This window comes from Pistacia vera, unplaced genomic scaffold (genome assembly GCF_008641045.1).
Source record: "Pistacia vera cultivar Batoury unplaced genomic scaffold, PisVer_v2 Contig738, whole genome shotgun sequence".
Lineage (NCBI taxonomy): Eukaryota > Viridiplantae > Streptophyta > Magnoliopsida > Sapindales > Anacardiaceae > Pistacia > Pistacia vera.
The window spans coordinates 562,479-581,476 of record NW_022196599.1 but is presented as its reverse complement, the minus strand read 5'-3'; the positions used below and the strand labels follow the sequence as shown (position 1 = coordinate 581,476).

Here is an 18,998-nt window from a genome sequence, read left to right as displayed (position 1 = left end):
TTTTAACCCCCTATATTTGAGAATTTAGTTAAAACACTCACAACAACAAATTTTAAAATTTAATAAAATATCCTGAGCCACCCAAGACCATTACCGACCGTCGGCCACCATTGTCGGCCACTAGCGTCAGTCACCAAAACGGCACACGACCGGCGAGATTGGGTTAGTCGTGCACCATTTTGGCTGTTTTCGGCCAAATCGAAGGCCGAAAACAGCTAGATCACTGTAGATATGGCCGAAATGGCCAGATTCATGGCGATCTGGCTTTGCTTCCGACCAGATTAAAGGTTGAAAATAGCCAGATCACCATGGATCTGATCGAAAACGGCCACAAACAACCGATATGTTATAGCCATCTTCAGCTAGATCCACCGTTTTCGGCCTTCGATTTAGCTGGAAACAGCCAAATCAACGCATGGTCGGCCAGATCCCATCGATCGTGCGTCAATCTGGCAGCTATTTTTGGTGGTTGGCAGTGGTGGCTAGCGACCGATGGTAGTTTTTGGTGGCTGGGGGTATTTTGTTAACTTTTAAACTTTTTGTGGCTAGGGTGTTTTAGCTAAATTCTAAAATGTTGTGGGTTTGGGTTGATTGTTATTTGGTAGATATTTGAGGACAATTGTGTCCGGAATGACATTTAATTAAGGGCAAAACGGGTATAAAATTAAGATTACCCCGGTAATCTTTAAATATCACCCCCTGAGGAGGTAATCTGATTACCCCATATTTAACCCATAGTAATCACTATTGGTATTGAAAGACTACCTAAATCTTTTATTGCTTGACAACCAAACAAGAAAATGTCCTGAATTAAAGGTAGATTACGAGAGTTATCTCTCTAGAGCCATAACCAAACACACCCTAAAAGTAAGAGTTATGTACATATTGGTTCCCTAGTTTGGCCTCGGTAAAATTAGATCTAGGTTATCGCCATTGTAAAAGGACAAAAAGAGGTTCTATGAGCTTTTGAATTCGAATTCTCCTAAGCATTAATAGGGGTGGGCACTAGGATTCTTAATCGGTGACAGTTTCAAGGTCCCGGATAATTAATTGAGGTCTGTACAAATTGGTCCAAACACCCTGGTGATAAAAATAATAATAATTTGAATCTAGTTATATAAAGTAGACTTAGGTACTTTATCACTTAGCAGCAATTAAAAGAAATTTTGTAAAATTTTTGAAAAGTCTAAAATACACCCTATCTTGTTTTAAGTAAATGATAGTAAAAGTAAATAGAATTATTAAAAAAATAAATGGTATTACCTGACAATTCTGCTAAAAGTTTAGGATAATTTTTTTAGAGAAGTTTTTATAGTTTCATGTAATTAAACATTGATATATTAAATTGGTGTTAAAATCTTGAAAAGATATGAAATAAAACTCTAATATAATTATTTAGAAAAGTTAGTTTAACAGGTTAAATGGGGTTCTATAACTGGGTTTTTATCAATATGTAGACTCCCTTTTTAAGTCACTGTAAATGGATACGATTTTTAAAACACACAAAAAATGGACAAAAATAGTGAAAGGGTGTTAAATTTAACATCTCAAAAGAGTCAAAATGTAACTTAATAGTTTTCTACTAGTCCAAAATGTTTATAAAAAGTAAATAAAAATAAGAAAAACAAAAAATTAATCAAAATTATTTGTAATATATAAATTATTATTTAAAACAAGTTAATAAAAAAAAAATGTTGTGGGCAAAACAATAACCTCGTCGGTGAAGCGAAACGAAATTTTGTCCCATTTCAATACATTTTAGAACTTATGTCCTTTTGCAGTAACTTCTAGAAAAAAAGTGTCCAAACTCTTTGATAACTAGTTAACAAAAGTGAATCTTAATAAATTATATGGCTAACAAATACTAGTCGACAAGAATACTCTCACATTGGCAAGCAGTCTAACTCTAAGATATAGCTGCGGCTTTAGAGTGTTAAGGCCAGATATTAGGAGATTTTTGCATAATTTAAACCTTGAAATTGGAAGAGACGTAAAGGATCCAATTCCAGGGAATCTAAGGAGTGGGAGAGGGCCATGATTGAAATGGCTACCTTAATTTGTGTAAAAGACGACAGTAATGGGTTAGTAGCATTAAACTCGATGATATTGAGACAAACACCAAAACACTATTACTTGGAATATATTATTGAGACAAACACCAAAACCCTATTACTTGGAATATATTATTGGAGCTATAATATAGGCATTCATTGACTGCCGGCTGGAACTCGATTTTGCACCCACCAAATTAATATGTCAACCATTTTTAGGGTTGTTCAAGTAGTAGACAACAAAAATAATATCAGTGATCTTTCTTTGTTCATTTTTGCAAGAGTAAACACCTTTTTCTTCTCAAATAATAATTTAATAACTTATAGACTTTTAAAATATCACTTTATTATTTAAGTTTATATTCCGACGACGAACAAAGAATAAACTCTTTATGCAATTTAAAACATATATATATATATACCATAATTTTAATTCTCATGTAACACCATTGCATCATCCAAGATGCAATTGACTGATTAACAAATGTGGATGGCCACTGATGACATTGACAAAAAATTAGTTTACATTTATATAATATTACTCTTTCTTAGGGTTTGGAAATTTATTAATACGAGAATGATTGAGTCATTGAGATCTTGAACAACGTTTAATTCAATTAATCAAATGTCTATTTGGTACCATGTATTAGTCTATTTTATGCACAAATTGTTTTATTTTTCTTTTAAATAAAAATTTTATTTGAAATGGGCATTTCAAGTAGTGAAGTTCATGTTAGAGCACATGAAAGGTAAACTTCAATCACATAGAGAGCTGGTACCTATATTAGGAGGCATATTTCATATTATGGATAGGGTTTAAGTAGTGCGGGGCTAAATTAAGAGCATCTTTTTCTTTTAGTTAATATAATTAATAGCTAATTGCCATTATATTAACACCCCCGAATTACACAAATCCATTGCCAAATGCTGAAGCCTTTATCTTATTGGTTTTTATTTACTTTTCTTTTCTTTTGATCCTCTATTCATGGAAGGAGAAAAGGTTTTAATATATATATATATATATTTGGTAGAGATATATTCATATGAAGACAAAATCTTTAATCAATTCAAAATTATTAATTTATATACAACACTTTAGATATAAGAATTCTTTTTAGAAAAAGTCTAAACATATAAAACGGAAATACCATCGGTCGATAATACAAAATGATAAAACAGGAGTCTAGAGTCTAGAGTATATTTCATTTTCCTTATAGATATAAAGTTTTGGAACTTGATTCTTGATCGCCAGCCCATCAACCATGGGTCGGTAATTAATTCAAATAATTTAATGATCATTTTGCAACTTTCACTGCCAGCTCGATTAGCTGAAATTTTTCTATATTTCTAGATCTATTTGTATGAATAATCTTTATATTATCTCCAATTATTCTTCTAATCATCGGATTAATTAACGGGGTAACCAGTACTGCATTAACGTTTTGTTTTAGTGGGTTAGGGAATCCGGGACCATATATAAGTAGTTATGCTACCATCTAAAGAAACCATGCAATTAGAATTAGTCCATTGCCCTTTGGTATTAATCTAATTAATCCCATGAGGTTTGCTCTAATTTTACAAAAAAATATAAAAAATTATAGTTTTATAATTAAATTGAGTCCCTCCAAGGTTTAAACCACTCTGTTCTTAGAAAGGTTAGTGATTATGAGTAATTAAGCAAAATCTTAAGGGAGATAAGTGAAAAATCTTGGTTTATAAATGGTGTCTTGAAATTATATTAAAGTTTTTGGTAGGTCAATTATTAAACCAAAAATTGTAAAAAGAAAAATATTAGAAAAAGAAGAATAATATAAAATATATAGTGAACCGATTCCAGTGCTGATGCCATTTTCTGGAGCTGTGGAATTAATTGAGGATTGGTTATAATGTAGCATCAAATAGATAGGGACCTTTATTCTTTGGGAATACTGATAGGGAATTAATAGCAACAAATAAAATAAAAAACAAAAAGGTAATAGCATTGTGAGAAGTATATTTAAAAATTATAACACTAAAAGAAAAAAAAAAGTTTAATAAGGTTTATTAAAAGGGGTTTTATTAAATAAAAAGTGGGTGGCTAAAAGCATCAACTGTTCATATTAAAGAACATGTATATAATATATGCATTTCAGTTTTATAGGGAGGTGGTGCCTATACTACATAGATCATTTTTTAATTGAGTAGAGTGGGGTTCCATTGATATATATAATCAGTCTCTCTCAATATTCAATATTCAATTTTTTAAATTACTGTTGATTAATTGAGAATAAATGGAGTTTTTGCATTCAATATTCATCCTCAGAAAACAAAAACAAAAACAGCATTTGGTTCATACGGTGAATCAATGTTAGATCTGATCAACAAAATTTTGACGTTGATTCTCCTCAAACACACCTATTCAGTACTATTCAATGTTCTTGTAGAACAATTGACAAAATCAAAGGGGCAATAGAACTGAGAAATTTCTAGAACGAACACTAAATTAATCAATGGTGGAAAGATTAAGAAAATCATATGAACTGGTTTCTGTTTTTTTTATGTGGTCCTAGAGTTATCCTAGTCATGAAAGATTCTAATACATCAGGCATGTTATCTACACTTTTCTCTTCACGATGAGTTATTAGATGCATATTCTTTATTTTTGATGCATTTACCCAGCTCACATCTCATTGTTTTATTAGATAATTAATGCAGAAAATTACTACATACTCTATTTTGAACTTGAACCTATCTAATATTGAAACCCTAATACATAGTTTATAAGTCTGGTTGAAAGCCTAATGATTGAAGCCATTAAGCAAAGAAATTCAGCATCGTAGTTACTATTAAGTTTGAATCCCAAAACGATGATGAATCACTTCTTTTGCATATTAGCTAGCCATCAATGTATTGTAATAGAGAGCTAAGTGGTCTATAAATATCACATACAAAGACTAGTATATATTTTGACGGGTGGAGCTCTAGGTCCAAAAATTAAAAAGGTTGTAAGTATGCCTTTGAGATTGAAAAAAAAAAAAAAAAAAAAAAAGGAAAATTTAAATTATAAACTGATAAAACCCATAAGCATAATTATTATATATTTTGACGTGAAAGACCTATCATATCTTGATTGTGGTCCTCTCCTCGTTTGAGATGGCATGGCTTTGACATGTTGGGAAAATGAAATAGTTAAATGGTGTGTGACAAGCTGTTTGAAATGAAGAAACGTTTGTATAATTCGAGCAAATGAAAGGAATATAGATTAGTCAAAAGACAGCAGCAACATAACAGTAGTAGCTAGGTTTTTTTTTTTTCCTCAAGTTCTATAGAAAAGCTAGCTAGAACGGACCACAAGGACCACAATTAGCTAGAGTCAGATTGCACCCACAATTATATAAATCCATACATATCTTTTTCTTTCGAGAAAACAACAATTAATTAACCTCATATATGTATATATGTCATTGTTAATAGATTATATATTGATTTCCTTTAGATATATATATGTGGTTCAAATTTCGTTATCTTGGTTGATGAGATGGAAGAAACAAAGGCAAATAAATATTGACTACAACAAAAATTGCCGAAAGTTCAGTATGACACAGTAGGGTTGTTTTTCTTTTTTTTAATCAATATTATGGTCTTTGCGAAATTGATAATTTATAGGTTAAGAAACTATGTGATAAGGGAAAGGATTTGAAATTAAGATGCCTCCACTCTTTCAAATCAAAAAATTAACTTCTTCGATAATTTATAATATCATGGTAATTGATTGACTAGAGAGAGTTAAGATAGACGAAACGAGCCACAGGTGTTGAATTTCACATCTTTATTATCCCATGGTGTGATTAGAGAAAATTGTTAATTGCATTTAAACATTTGTGTTTTTTAAAACAACTTAACCTAACAACATTTCAAGGAGTAAGATATTTAAAAATTCAACTTTAATCTTGAATTAAAACTTACATTTTAATTCACCTATTCATTCAGAAATACTTTAACAATTCTCCATTTCTGCAATTGTTTATTAGATAGATTTACTAAAAAGAACATAGATTCCATTGTCTTTAATATCAGCAGACAGTCGGGAACAGTAAAGTGATTTAATTTTCAAATACATTTGTTGCTTAGCGAAAGAAATTGTATTAAGAAAACATCTGATGTAAACCATTTTGCATGGAAACAGATGGACACCATTTCATAACTCAACCACACACACACACACACACACACAGAATATATATATATATATATATATATAATAATTAAATTGAAATATATAAACAAAAACACCAAAAGACCTATGAAGTCAGCCCTGGATCCATGCATTATTCTAGCTAGCAAAAAATAATTGATCAATGTTCAAATTTTATATTGCTATATATAATGACATATATAGCTAGGCATGCAGTGGTGATTATTGTACAATGATGCCTATTGTTTCCTTCAATTTTTTATAATTGCAGAAGTACTTGCAAAGAACTACTTCTCACCTTAATTTGCTAGTCTGTATGTCTTCATCAGTAGAAATAAACAATTATTTGGGCAAAGAGAGATGGCAACAAGGGTTTCGGAGACGTCCTTAATCTCCAAAAAGGCGGAGGATGAGAAAGAACTTGCGGGATTATCATCAATCCAGGTGATCGGAGGACATGGGACGCACAGCTACTTCAAAAACTCCTCTTACCAGGTCTATTCTTGAACTTAATTAATATATATATGCTTAAGGGTTGGATTATTTTTCTTATTTGAATCAGCCAAGTACTGAAAGTTTTATATATGATAAAGAGTATGATGGCGTGCAACAGTTCATATTGCTAAGACTTCATATCTGATGAAAATGATAAAGTATCGATCTTTACAGAGATTTAAAATGCATATATATCGGTGTGGTGGGATTTTCGTAACTATAAATTTTCACTTTTTATCTTAATACTCTCTAACTGATAATAAATTTTCAGTTTTATATTACCAATAGATGGTAGTTGACTTGCTTCTCCACAGCTTTCCTAATTGGTAGCACAACTAATATATATATTTCACCATTCATTCGTTTATTTGTACGACTTAATTTTACGTAATACTATATTACGTATTTGCTTTGTTTAACCGTTCATCTGTTTTTAGTCAATCAAGAAGATTCTCTCTAACGTAAATATGATCTCGTTTTTGAGTCAATCAAGAGGATTCTCTCTAGCGTGAATGTGTAAATGAAAAGTTGATGTAATAAGTGATATGCCGATACCCAGGAATGGACCAAAATTAAATTTGAGGGGATAGTTCAAAATGAAAAATGTAAAATATGAAGGAAAAAAAAAAAAAAGAATGGGATCAAATCTAAAAACGTTAACAAAATCTTGTCCAATCAAAGATAAAAAGCAAACCAAATTAAGAAAAGTTTTTGAGCGGGGTCAAGAGCCCCACTCATTTGCATGTAAGGCTGTCCAGTCAAACATGTAAGATGTCACATCTCTTACAATTTTCCATTAAGAAATTTAGGTTCTATTTTGTGATATATAACTTTTACACATTACATTCAATTTAAGAGCTAAAGTCTCATGTAAGATCTAAGCCTAACCGCAGGCAATTAATTTAAATCGCGCATATGTCAATTCTGACATCATTACATATGAAAACTCGCTTTAACATAATATAGTCATTTTTTTTTTTTTTTTTTTTGCTTGGAAGTTACCTTATGTAATTTTCTTTCGAAACGAAATTGGTAGATATATCCCATTATCCCTCTCAAAAGGCGACGTAGAATATAAAACTCATCCTAATTTGTCTTATGTCAATATACCATTTTATGCTATGCGTCGAGAGTATTTTGAATATTTGTGGTACAATGCCAAAGCAAGAACTCTATATAAAAGAATTCACATAAATGCTAAACAAAAGAAATTAATATTTGTAATTTTATGATTCATTGTTTTAATTAATATACACTAAATGCATGAATTTCGTCACACTATTCAACTGTTTACCTTAAAGATCTTTCAGAATGACTTCTTCAATCCCCATTTTAAATCAAATTAAGTGAATCTATATAGAACTAAGTGTTCAATTAGGGTACTTATACAATACTAAAGAAAGTTTCTCCTCTCCTTAAAAAGAAGACGCCATTTCAATACGCACTTTTTTTTTACTAACATATTACAGTATGTAATTTTAACTATGATTTTTCGTTAATTTTTTTTTTTTTTTTTTTTACTAACATATTACAGTATGTAATTTTAACTATGATTTTTCGTTAATTTTTTTTTTTTTTTGTTTTTATTATATTTCCTATTCAGTGAATCATCAATATGTTAGTTTTTTTATAAATCAATATATATGAGGTAAAAATCTAAATTTTAAAATTTTATTTCTAATAAATGTGTATACTTGAAAAATGAGTCTTAAATGATAATATTTTTTTTTGTGTAAATAATCTCAGCCATACAAATATAAGTATATATTATATGGAATCCATGCCCTAAAAAAAAATATAATAATGGCATGAAAAGTCAGGTTATTTTCATTGTCATAAAATAATGAGATGATGGCCAAATTCCAACACCAAGAGTCTCATGGATCTCCTCATTATAAGAATCTAATTGAGGCGTTACCAAACCAAACAACTTCCAGCAAGAGAGAAGAATAGAAATTATATAAATGCGCAAGTATTACACATGGTCCCTTAACTTATACTAGCTAGTTGACTTGTTACATGAACAGCTTTTCTTTTGGATACGGGTTGACTTCTGCTCTTCTCTAATCTCGGGTGCTTCTTATCTATGTTTCATGTGTCCAGATTTATGGTAAGATCATATATTAGCTGAACTGTTCAATTAATTAATTAAGCATACAATTAAAGCATACGATTAAAGCAACGACATGTAGTAAATTACAATTCATTTTTTATTGTATATACACGCCAACGGCATCATGGCGTCAGCGTATTGCAACTGCATTAACCTCAAGTACCCGCATCAGGTTTGGCACAGGTGCATATAGGCCAATTTTTCATGTAGTATTGACATAGGCAAATTTTCCTATAGTATAAGAATCGTGTGTGCACATATATAGAGCATTTTCTAGTCATAACGTCCCAAAACTATGTTTAAATATCATTGAATTCATCAATAGTGAACTGAATTGATTTAATGTTATTTAAGTACGGTCCTGAAAAAACTAATGTTAAGATGTCTTGACTTGTTGCGTTTATGGTATTTGGATTGTCTTTGGGCCATTCTTCTAGGTTTAATTCATGTTGATTGTTATTTTATTTTTAAAAAAATTATTGAACCTTTTAATAGAGTTCAAATTCATGATGTAATTTATCTTCTTTGAGAGTAATACTGTTAACAAATACAAATTTACAAATGCTGGTGACTACTGCACGATCATGACAATAATAAGTTATAAATGATGTTACAGAAACTAGCTGCAAATGTCTCAAAGGAGAAAATTGATGATACAATTGCAAGAAAACTAGACGTGAAATCTATATTGTCTTCTCCATACCCAACAAACACAATTCGCCTTGTAGATTGCGGTTGTGCAGTTGGACCAAATACATTCAATACCATGCAAGATTTAATAGAAACCATTAAGCAGAAGTACAAATCCCAGTGCCCTGATTCTGAAATGCCCGATTTTCAAGTCTTCTTCAACGATCAATCCTACAATGATTTCAACACTCTCTTTACCTCTNTATTCTTTATTTTTGATGCATTTACCCAGCTCACATCTCATTGTTTTATTAGATAATTAATGCAGAAAATTACTACATACTCTATTTTGAACTTGAACCTATCTAATATTGAAACCCTAATACATAGTTTTATATAAGTCTGGTTGAAAGCCTAATGATCGAAGCCATTAAGCAAAGAAATTCAGCATCGTAGTTACTATTAAGTTTGAATCCCAAAACGATGATGAATCACTTCTTTTGCATATTAGCTAGCCATCAATGTATATGTAAATAGAGAGCTAAGTGGTCTATAAATATACAAAGACAAAGACTAGTATATATTCTGATGGGTGGAGCACTAGGTCCAAAAATTAAAAAGGTTGTAAGTATGCCTTTGAGATATATAAAAAAAAAATAAAAAAATGGAAAATTTAAATTAATACGATTGATAAAACCCATAAGCATAATATTATTATATAATTTTGACGTGAAAGACCTATCATCATCTTGATTGTGGTCCTCTCCTCGTTTTGAGATGGCTATGGCTATGACATGTTGGGAAAATGAAATAGTTAAATGGTGTGTGACAAGCTGTTTGAAATGAATGAAACGTTTGTATAATTCGATGCAAATGAAAAGAATATAGATTTAGTCAAAAGACAGCAGCAACATAACATGTAGTAGCTAGGTTTTTTTTTTTTTCCTCAAGTTCTATAGAAAAGCTAGCTAGAACGGACCACAAGGACCACAATTAGCTAGAGTCAGATTGCACCCACAATCTATATATAAATCCATACATATCTTTTTCTTTCGAGAAAACAACAATTAATTAACCTCATATATGTATATAATGTCATTGTTAATAGATTATATATTGATTTCCTTTAGATAATATATTATGTGGTTCACATTTCGTTATCTTGGTGTTGATAAGATGGAAGAAACTAGAAAGGCATAATAAATATTGACTACAACAAAAATTGCCGAAAGTTCAGTATGACACAGTAGGGTTGTTTTCTTTTATTTTTAATCAATATTATGGTCTTTGCGAAATTGATAATTTATAGGTTAAGAAACTATGTGATAAGGGAAAGGATTTGAAATTAAGATGCCTCCAATCTTTCAAATTAAAAAATTAACTTCTTCGATAATTTATAATATCATGGTAATTGATTGATTAGAGAGAGTTAAGATAGACGAAACGAGCCACAGGTGTTGAATTTCACATCTTTATTATCCCATGGTGTGATTAGAGAAAATTGTTAATTGCATTATAAACATTTGTTTGTTTTTTAAAACAACTTTAACCTAACAACATTTCAAGGGATTAAGATATTTTAACAATTCAACTTTAATCTTGAATTAAAACTTACAATTTTAATTCACCTATTCATTCAGAAATACTTTAACAATTCTCCATTTCTGCAATTGTTTACTAGATAGATTTACAAAAACGACATAGATTCCATAGTCTTTAATATCAGCAGACAGTGGGGAACGGTAAAGTGATTTCAATTTTCAAATACATTTGTTGCTTAGCGAAAGAAATTGTATTAAGAAAACATTTCGTGATGTAAACCATTTTGCATGGAAACAGATGGACCGACCCATTTCATAACTCAACCACACACACACACACACACACACAGATATATATATATATATATATATATATAAATAATTTAAATTGAAATATATAAAACAAAACACCAAAAGACCTATGAAGTCAGCCCTGGATCCATGCATTATTCTAGCTAGCAAAAAATAATTGACCAATGTTCAAATTTTATATTGCTATATATAATTGACATATATAGCTAGGCATGCAGTGGTGATTATTGTACCAATGATGCCTAATTTGTTTCCTTCATATTTTTTATAAATTGCAGAAGTACTTGCAAAGACTACTTCTCACCTTAATTTGCTAGCTCTTTATTTATCTTCATCAGTAGAAATAAAAAATTATTTGGGCAAAGAAGAGATGGCAACAATGGTATCGGAGACGTCCTTAATCTCCAAAAAGGCGGAGGATGAGAAAAGAACTTTGCGGGATTTATCATCAATCCAGGTGATCGGAGGACATGGGACGCACAGCTACTTCAAAAACTCCTCTTACCAGGTCTATTTCTTGAACTTAATTAATATATATATTGCTTAAGGGTTGGATTATTTTTCTTAATTTGAATCAGCCAAGTACTGAAAGTTTTATATATGATAAAAGAGTATGATGGCGTGCCAACAGTTCATATTGCTAAGACTTCATATCTGATGAAAATGATAAAGTATCGATCTTTACAAAGATTTAAAATGCATATATGTCGGTATGGTGGGATTTTTGTAACCATAAATTTTCACTTTTTATCTTAATACTAACTGATAGTAAATTTTCAGTTTTTCATATTACCAATAGAGTTATAGTTGACTTGCTTCTCTACAGCTTTCCTAATTGGTAGCACAACTAATATATATATTTACACACATTCATTCGTTTATTTTGTACGACTTAATTTTACGTAATACTATATTACGTATTTGCTTTGTTTAACCGTTCATCTTGTTTTTAGTCAATCAAGAAGATTCTCTCTAACGTAAATATGATCTCGTTTTTGAGTCAATCAAGAGGATTCTCTCTAGCGTGAATGTGTAAATGAAAAGTTGATGTAATAAGTGATATGCCGATACCCAGGAATGGACCAAAAATTAAATTTGAGGGGATGTTCAAAATGAAAAATGTAAAATATGAAGGAAAAAAAAAAAAAAGAATGGGATCAAATCTAAAAACGTTAACAAAATCTTGTCCAATCAAAGATAAAAAGCAAACCAAATTAAGAAAAGTTTTTGAGCGGGGTCAAGAGCCCCACTCATTTGCATGTAAGGCTGTCCAGTCAAACATGTAAGATGTCACATCTCTTACAATTTTCCATTAAGAAATTTAGGTTCTATTTTGTGATAATAACTTTTACACATTACATTCAATTTAAGAGCTAAAGTCTCATGTAAGATCTAAGCCTAACCGCGGCAATTAATTTAAATCGCGCATATGTCAATTCTGACATCCATTACATATGAAAACTCGCTTTAACATAATATAGTCATTTTTTTTTTTTTTTTTTTTGCTTGGAAGTACCTTATGTAATTTTCTTTCGAAACGAAATTGGTAGATATATCCCATTATCCCTCTCAAAAGGCGACGTAGAATATAAAACTCATCCTAATTTGTCTTATGTCAATATACCATTTTATGCTATGCGTCGAGAGTATTTTGAATATTTGTGGTTACAATGCCAAAGCAAGAACTCTATATAAAAGAATTCACATAAATGCTAAACAAAAGAAATTAATATTTGTAATTTATGATTCATTGTTTTAATTAATATACAAAATGCATGAATTTCGTCAATTTCAACTGTTTACCATAAGATCTTTCAGAATGACTTCTAATCCCCATTTTAAACAAATTAAGTGAATCATATAGAACTAATGTTCAATTAGGGTACTTATACAATACTAAAGAAAGTTTCTCCTCTCCTTAAAAAGAAGACGCCATTTCAATACGCACTTTTCATTTTTTTTTTTGTTTATTATATTTCCTATTCAGTGAATCATCACAATATGTTAGTTTTTTATAAATAATATATAGAGGTAAAAATCTAAATTTTAAAATTTTATTTCTAATAAATGTGTACTGAAAAATGAGTCTTAAATGATAATTTTTTTTGGTTTAAATAATCTCAGCATACAAGTATATATCATATGGAATCCATGCCTAAAAATATAATAATGGCATGAAAAGTAGGTTATTTTCATTGTCATCAATAATGAGATGATGGCCAAATTCCAACACCAAGAGTCTCGGACCTCCTCATTATAGAATCTAATTAAGGTGTTACCAAACCAAACAACTGCCAGCAAGAGAGAAGAATAGAAATTTATAAATGCGCAAGTATTACACATGGTCCCTTAACTTATACTAGCTAGTTGACTTGTTACATGAACAGCTTTTCTTTTGGATACGGGTTGACTTCTGCTCTTCTCTAGTCCGGATGCTTCTTAACTATTTCATGGGTCCAGATTTATGGTAAGATCATATATTAGCTGAACTGTTCAATTAATTAATTAAGCCTACAATAAGCATACGACATATAGTAAATTACAATTCATTTTTATTGTATATACACGCAACGGCATCATGGCGTCAGCGTATTGCAACTGCATTAACCTCAAGTACCCGCATCAGGTTGGCACAGGTGCATATAGCCAATTTTTATGTAGTATGACATAGGCAAATTCCTATAGTATAAGAATCGTGTGTGCACATATATAGAGCATTTTCTAGTCGTAACGACCCAAAACTATGTTAAAATACATTGATTCATCAATAGTGAACTGAATTGATTTAATGTTATTTAAGTACGGTCCTGAAAAAACTAAGTTAAGATGTCTTGCTTGTTGCGTTTATGGTATTGGATTGTTCTGGGCCATTCTTCTAGGTTTAATTGATGTTGATTGTTATTTTTAGAAAAATTATTGAACCTTTAATAGGTTCAAATATGCTGTAATTTATCTTCTTTGAGAGTAATACTGTTAACAAATACAAATTACAAATGCTGGTGACTATGCACGATCATGACAATAATAAGTTATAAATGATGTTACAGAAACTAGCTGCAAATGTCCAAAGGAGAAAATTGATGATACAATGCAAGAAAACTAGACGTGAAATCTATATTGTCTTCTCCATACCCAACAAAACACAATTGCCTTGTAGATTGCGGTTGTGCAGTGGACCAAATACATTCAATACCATGCAAGATTTAATAGAAACCATTAAGCAGAAGTACAAATCCCAGTGCCCTGATTTGAAATGCCCGATTTCAAGTCTTCTTCAACGATCAATTACAATGATTTCAACACCTCTTTACTCTCGTCCCCCAGAAACACAATACTTGTAGCTGGAGTTCCAGGCTCTTTCCACAACGGTTGTTTCCAGAATTATTTCTCATGTAGTGCATGTCTCTCATGCCTCCATTGGCTGTCGAAGGCGCCGGAAGAGTTGCTAGACAGGATTTCGCTGCGTGGAACAAAGGCAGGGTTCACTATGCTTTGCTCCGAAAGAAGTTGTGAATGCGTATGCAAATCAGTTTGCCAGAGATTTGGAGAGCTTTTGAAAGCTAGAGCTAAAGAAATTGTGTCTGGAGGCATCTAGTTATCAGCAATCCAAGTATCCCGGATGGAATGCCTTCTCTCCAGATCGCAAATGGTTGAGTGATTGTATGGGTGCCATCTTCTACGATATGGTAAAAGAGGTAAGTTCAGTTTTAATGGATTCACTTTTTTTTCTTTCTAATAATGTTTTCCCTTTTTTTTTTTCTCCTGACGAGATAGCTAGAACTTAAAAAACTCAACAATCTCTCCTTAAATGAGATCTGACACAAAGAGAAAAGATTAATCCAAGTAGAAATTATCTGTATAGGATCAGGTTTGCGTTTGAGTTTTACGTGAGTTTCTTTCGCGTATAAAGTGTCTACTTAATTAAGGGGATCAAAGTCTTATAAACTGAATATGAAACTCATTTACTAGCAGATGTTGAATATGACAAACTCCCCACTTTATGAGCGTCACACCATTCTCATCGGATAACGAATCCCTTCTAATATTAATTGTCATATTTTGAACCTAAGGGTTAGATGAAATGATTATATATTTTAATGAAACCCAATAGCCTTCTCTAATAATCCAATATGAGACTTGTAGGATTCAACAAGTAGGACACATGGTTGTATATAATTGAGGAAAAAAATTGTAAACAATTGAGTCAATGTTATCAAGAGCATAACATTAAGTTTTTAAACAAACATATGACTTAACATGCTGAACCATGACGCCAATATACCCAAACTTTACAGGGACTAATTTCAGAAGCTCAAGTTGATGCTTTCAACTTACCGATATATTCTTGCCCTCCTGGAGAATTTACAGGAGTGGTAGAAAGAAATGGCAATTTCAGCATTGAGGCGATTGGATTAACAAACCCATCACCCTGGTTGAAAGGTCGAATAAACATGCAGGAATTTGTAAAGCATCTAAGGGCTGCATTCGAGGGAATGTTCAGCAAACATTTCCCATTGGAGATTAGCGATGAAATGTACAGACGATTAGTGGAAAGGCTTGATGAGATTAATGACGAGATGACTGCATGTTACAGAGATGGAATTCAATTATATGCAGTGTTGCGACGTATATAATTCAATCTTTCAAGCTTGTGCAAGGATTAGTTGTGTTCAAGAAGATTAAGTGTGTGATCGATGTATTTGTGTATTTACTTGATGAACCGTGGACTTAGGTAAAATTTAACTGACTGGAAAATGGAAAAAATAAAAGAGATGAGACTGAGAAGTTCTCGTTTATTTTCAGAATTTGCTTAAAATAAATTTAATTAAATACATTTATTGGATGGTAAAACTGTGATTTGTTTCTTAAGATTTTCCTTGTGTTGATACAAAAATCTGTACCAATTAGAGTGATCCGATCGACCTTGGCGGGATCAGAACTGGTGTGTGCGTGATTACGGATAATCAGCGATGAATGAATTATAAATGCAATAAAACTAATGGCAGAGAGATTTTTAAAGTGGAAAATGTTGATATATAAATTTGCACAAACCAGAGAATTTCGATTGACCTTGCCAGAACCGGAATGGATATGTGTGTGATTTAATGAAAATCAGCAATGAACAAAAAAGAAAGAATCATAAATTAAAACACAAGACAATTTTTAAAGTGGTTCGGCAAGTTAGAATTGGAGCCTACATCCACTGTTATCTTTTTGCTTTTGAGAGCTTACAAAGTACAGTATAATTCCTAGGAAAATTTACTTAGAACAATTACCTAGCCCCCTAAAAACAAGTTTTGATGGGTTTATATAACACCCATTTACATGACAACGTTGAAGTAAGATTCAAATTCGTAGGATTAGGAAGTTGCATGATCTTTGGCTACCTTAGTTGTAATCCAAGTCAATCTGAATATCTTCCTTCTAAATTGAGCCAATCTAAATATCTTCTCTCCTAATAGGGAATTATCCTCTCCGGATTGCCCTCACAAGAATAGCCCCCCAGTTTTTGGAGTGTGAGTTCAGACTTGAAAAACTCATGTCTTTGATATGAATTGATGTCGCACTATAGGCTGTAGTCTTGAACTGAAGAGCTCGAATTATGCCTGGCGTGATCTGAGAGATCTTGAACACGTGATCTCAAGCGAATGAGCGAGCTTATGAGCTCAATTAGAGAGCATAAAGCGCTCAATCAAAAAGCATGGAGAGCTTGATTTGAGAGCATAACTCGATCAGAAAGCATGGAGAGCTTGATCTGAGAGCATAGCTCGATCAAAAAGCATGGAGAGCATGATCTGAGAGCACAACTCGATCTTGATATGAGAGAATAGCTCGATCAGAAAGCATGGAGAGCTTGATCTGAGAGAATAGCTCGATCAGAAAGCATGGAGAGCTTGATTTGAGAGCATAGCTCGATCAGAAAGCATGGAGAGCTTGATTTGAGAGCATAGCTCGATCAGAAAGAATGGAGAGCTTGATTTGAGAGCATAGCTCGATCAAAAAGAATGGAGAGCTTGATTTGAGAGCATAGCTCGATCAGAAAGCATGGAGAGCTTAATGATCCGATTGACCTTAGCAGGATCGGAACTGATGTGTGCGTGATTACAGATAATCAGCGATGGATGAATTATAAATGCAATAAAACAAATGGTAGAGAGATTTTTAAAGTGGTTCGGCGAAATAAACTCTTGAGCCTACGTCCACTGTTCTTGTATTTGCTGTGCGATCTTTCAATAAGAATTCTATTGAAATTTTGTAACCCCATTTTCTTCATTCGAGGGGGTTTTATATACCAGGTTTGTACAAAGGAAATAGCGAAAATAAAGGGATTACAATTGATCTTAACTGCAACTCTGATATTCTTGCGATTGGGCACTGTGATTGCATAGAGATTGCTGTTAATCTAGTCATTCCTGCAATATATGGGATCTAAAGTTATTTGGGAATTGATTGAATGATCATTCGGGACGTTCGTGACTAGCTTGTACTGGGTCGAGCTATATGTCGGCGAGCTTATGTTGGGTCAGACAATCGTTGCAGTCGAGTTGATTATGGATCGAGCTACATCCTCACAGTAGCCCGAGCTTGGTGGAAAAATCACACACAACATCTGGCCCCTAGTGTTCGATGCTCGTTTCGAGCTTCGAAGACTATTGCTCGATTTGATATCAAGCTTGACATTGTCAGTGGATCACTGGATGCAAGTTTAGTCGAGCTAAGGGTCGACCTCATGCTTGGTCGATGTATTTCACACTTAGGATTTTCATCCCCTGCGGTACCTGACAAACTCAGAATATGAAAAGTTAGGGCAGTTATGTAATTTCAATGCGGTCATCTCGCATTAAATGTGGTAGCCTTTCTCAGTCACGTTTCGTAGAGCATGGGCAACTACAGTTGTTCATGCGCAAAGTTGAGGCGACGTGCAGCGACAGTTATCAATGTAATAGTCTGACAGTTCGTTGCTCTTCGCAGATGGTCGACACGTGGCCATGTCTAAGGGCTGAAATTGTTCGACGAATGAAGAGTCGAAATTTATTGTAACTCGACGGCTACGATTAAACCCCGACCTTTCGTCTTTCATGCAAACCACTATAAAAGGTGGTAAAGTTGTCAGAATGCTTATTCAGTCCATGAAAGTTTTCTAGCGTTCTTGTGCATTTTGTTGCTGTTTCATCATCGTCATGGTGCCCTTTTTGGCGAGTTCTTGTACTCCTTTTACTCCAGTAAAGTTCTTTTCCCTTTTTTTATCTGTTTTTCTGATTTTCGCGTCAAAGAGTGGCCAGTGTAGTGACCACATTGAATGTTCTACGGCTTTAGTAGGGTTTTTGAATGGGTCTCCGGTGGTCTTGGGTTTAAGGAGGGTTTAATGTGGTGACCGTCAAAACCCTAGATAGGTCCTGTACGTTCGTCGTGTTGCGCGAGCTATCTCGGGTGCCTAAACTGGAAGCAAGTGTGAAATGGTTGCCAAATTTTTTGAGCTCTAACACATGTTTTCTTCTGTTTCAGGTATCTAGGAGCAAGCTATAATCATGTCTTCTTCCAGTAATCATACAATTGATCGCATGTTTGATTCACCGGCGGGCTTGGCAGTCCTTGGAGATTCAAACCCCAAGGTCTCCAAGGAAATCATCACGCGAAGCTTGTATCCCGACGCGGTGGGTGTAATGGTTTCTCTCTCTAGC

The 18,998-nt window shown here is 32.6% G+C and overlaps 1 pseudogene; it reads left to right on the top strand.

Annotated features, from left to right (window-relative positions):
- The first annotated feature begins 6,585 nt into the window (after positions 1-6,585).
- LOC116115392 lies at positions 6,586-16,058 on the top strand (annotated as a pseudogene).
- Positions 16,059-18,998: the final 2,940 nt, after the last annotated feature.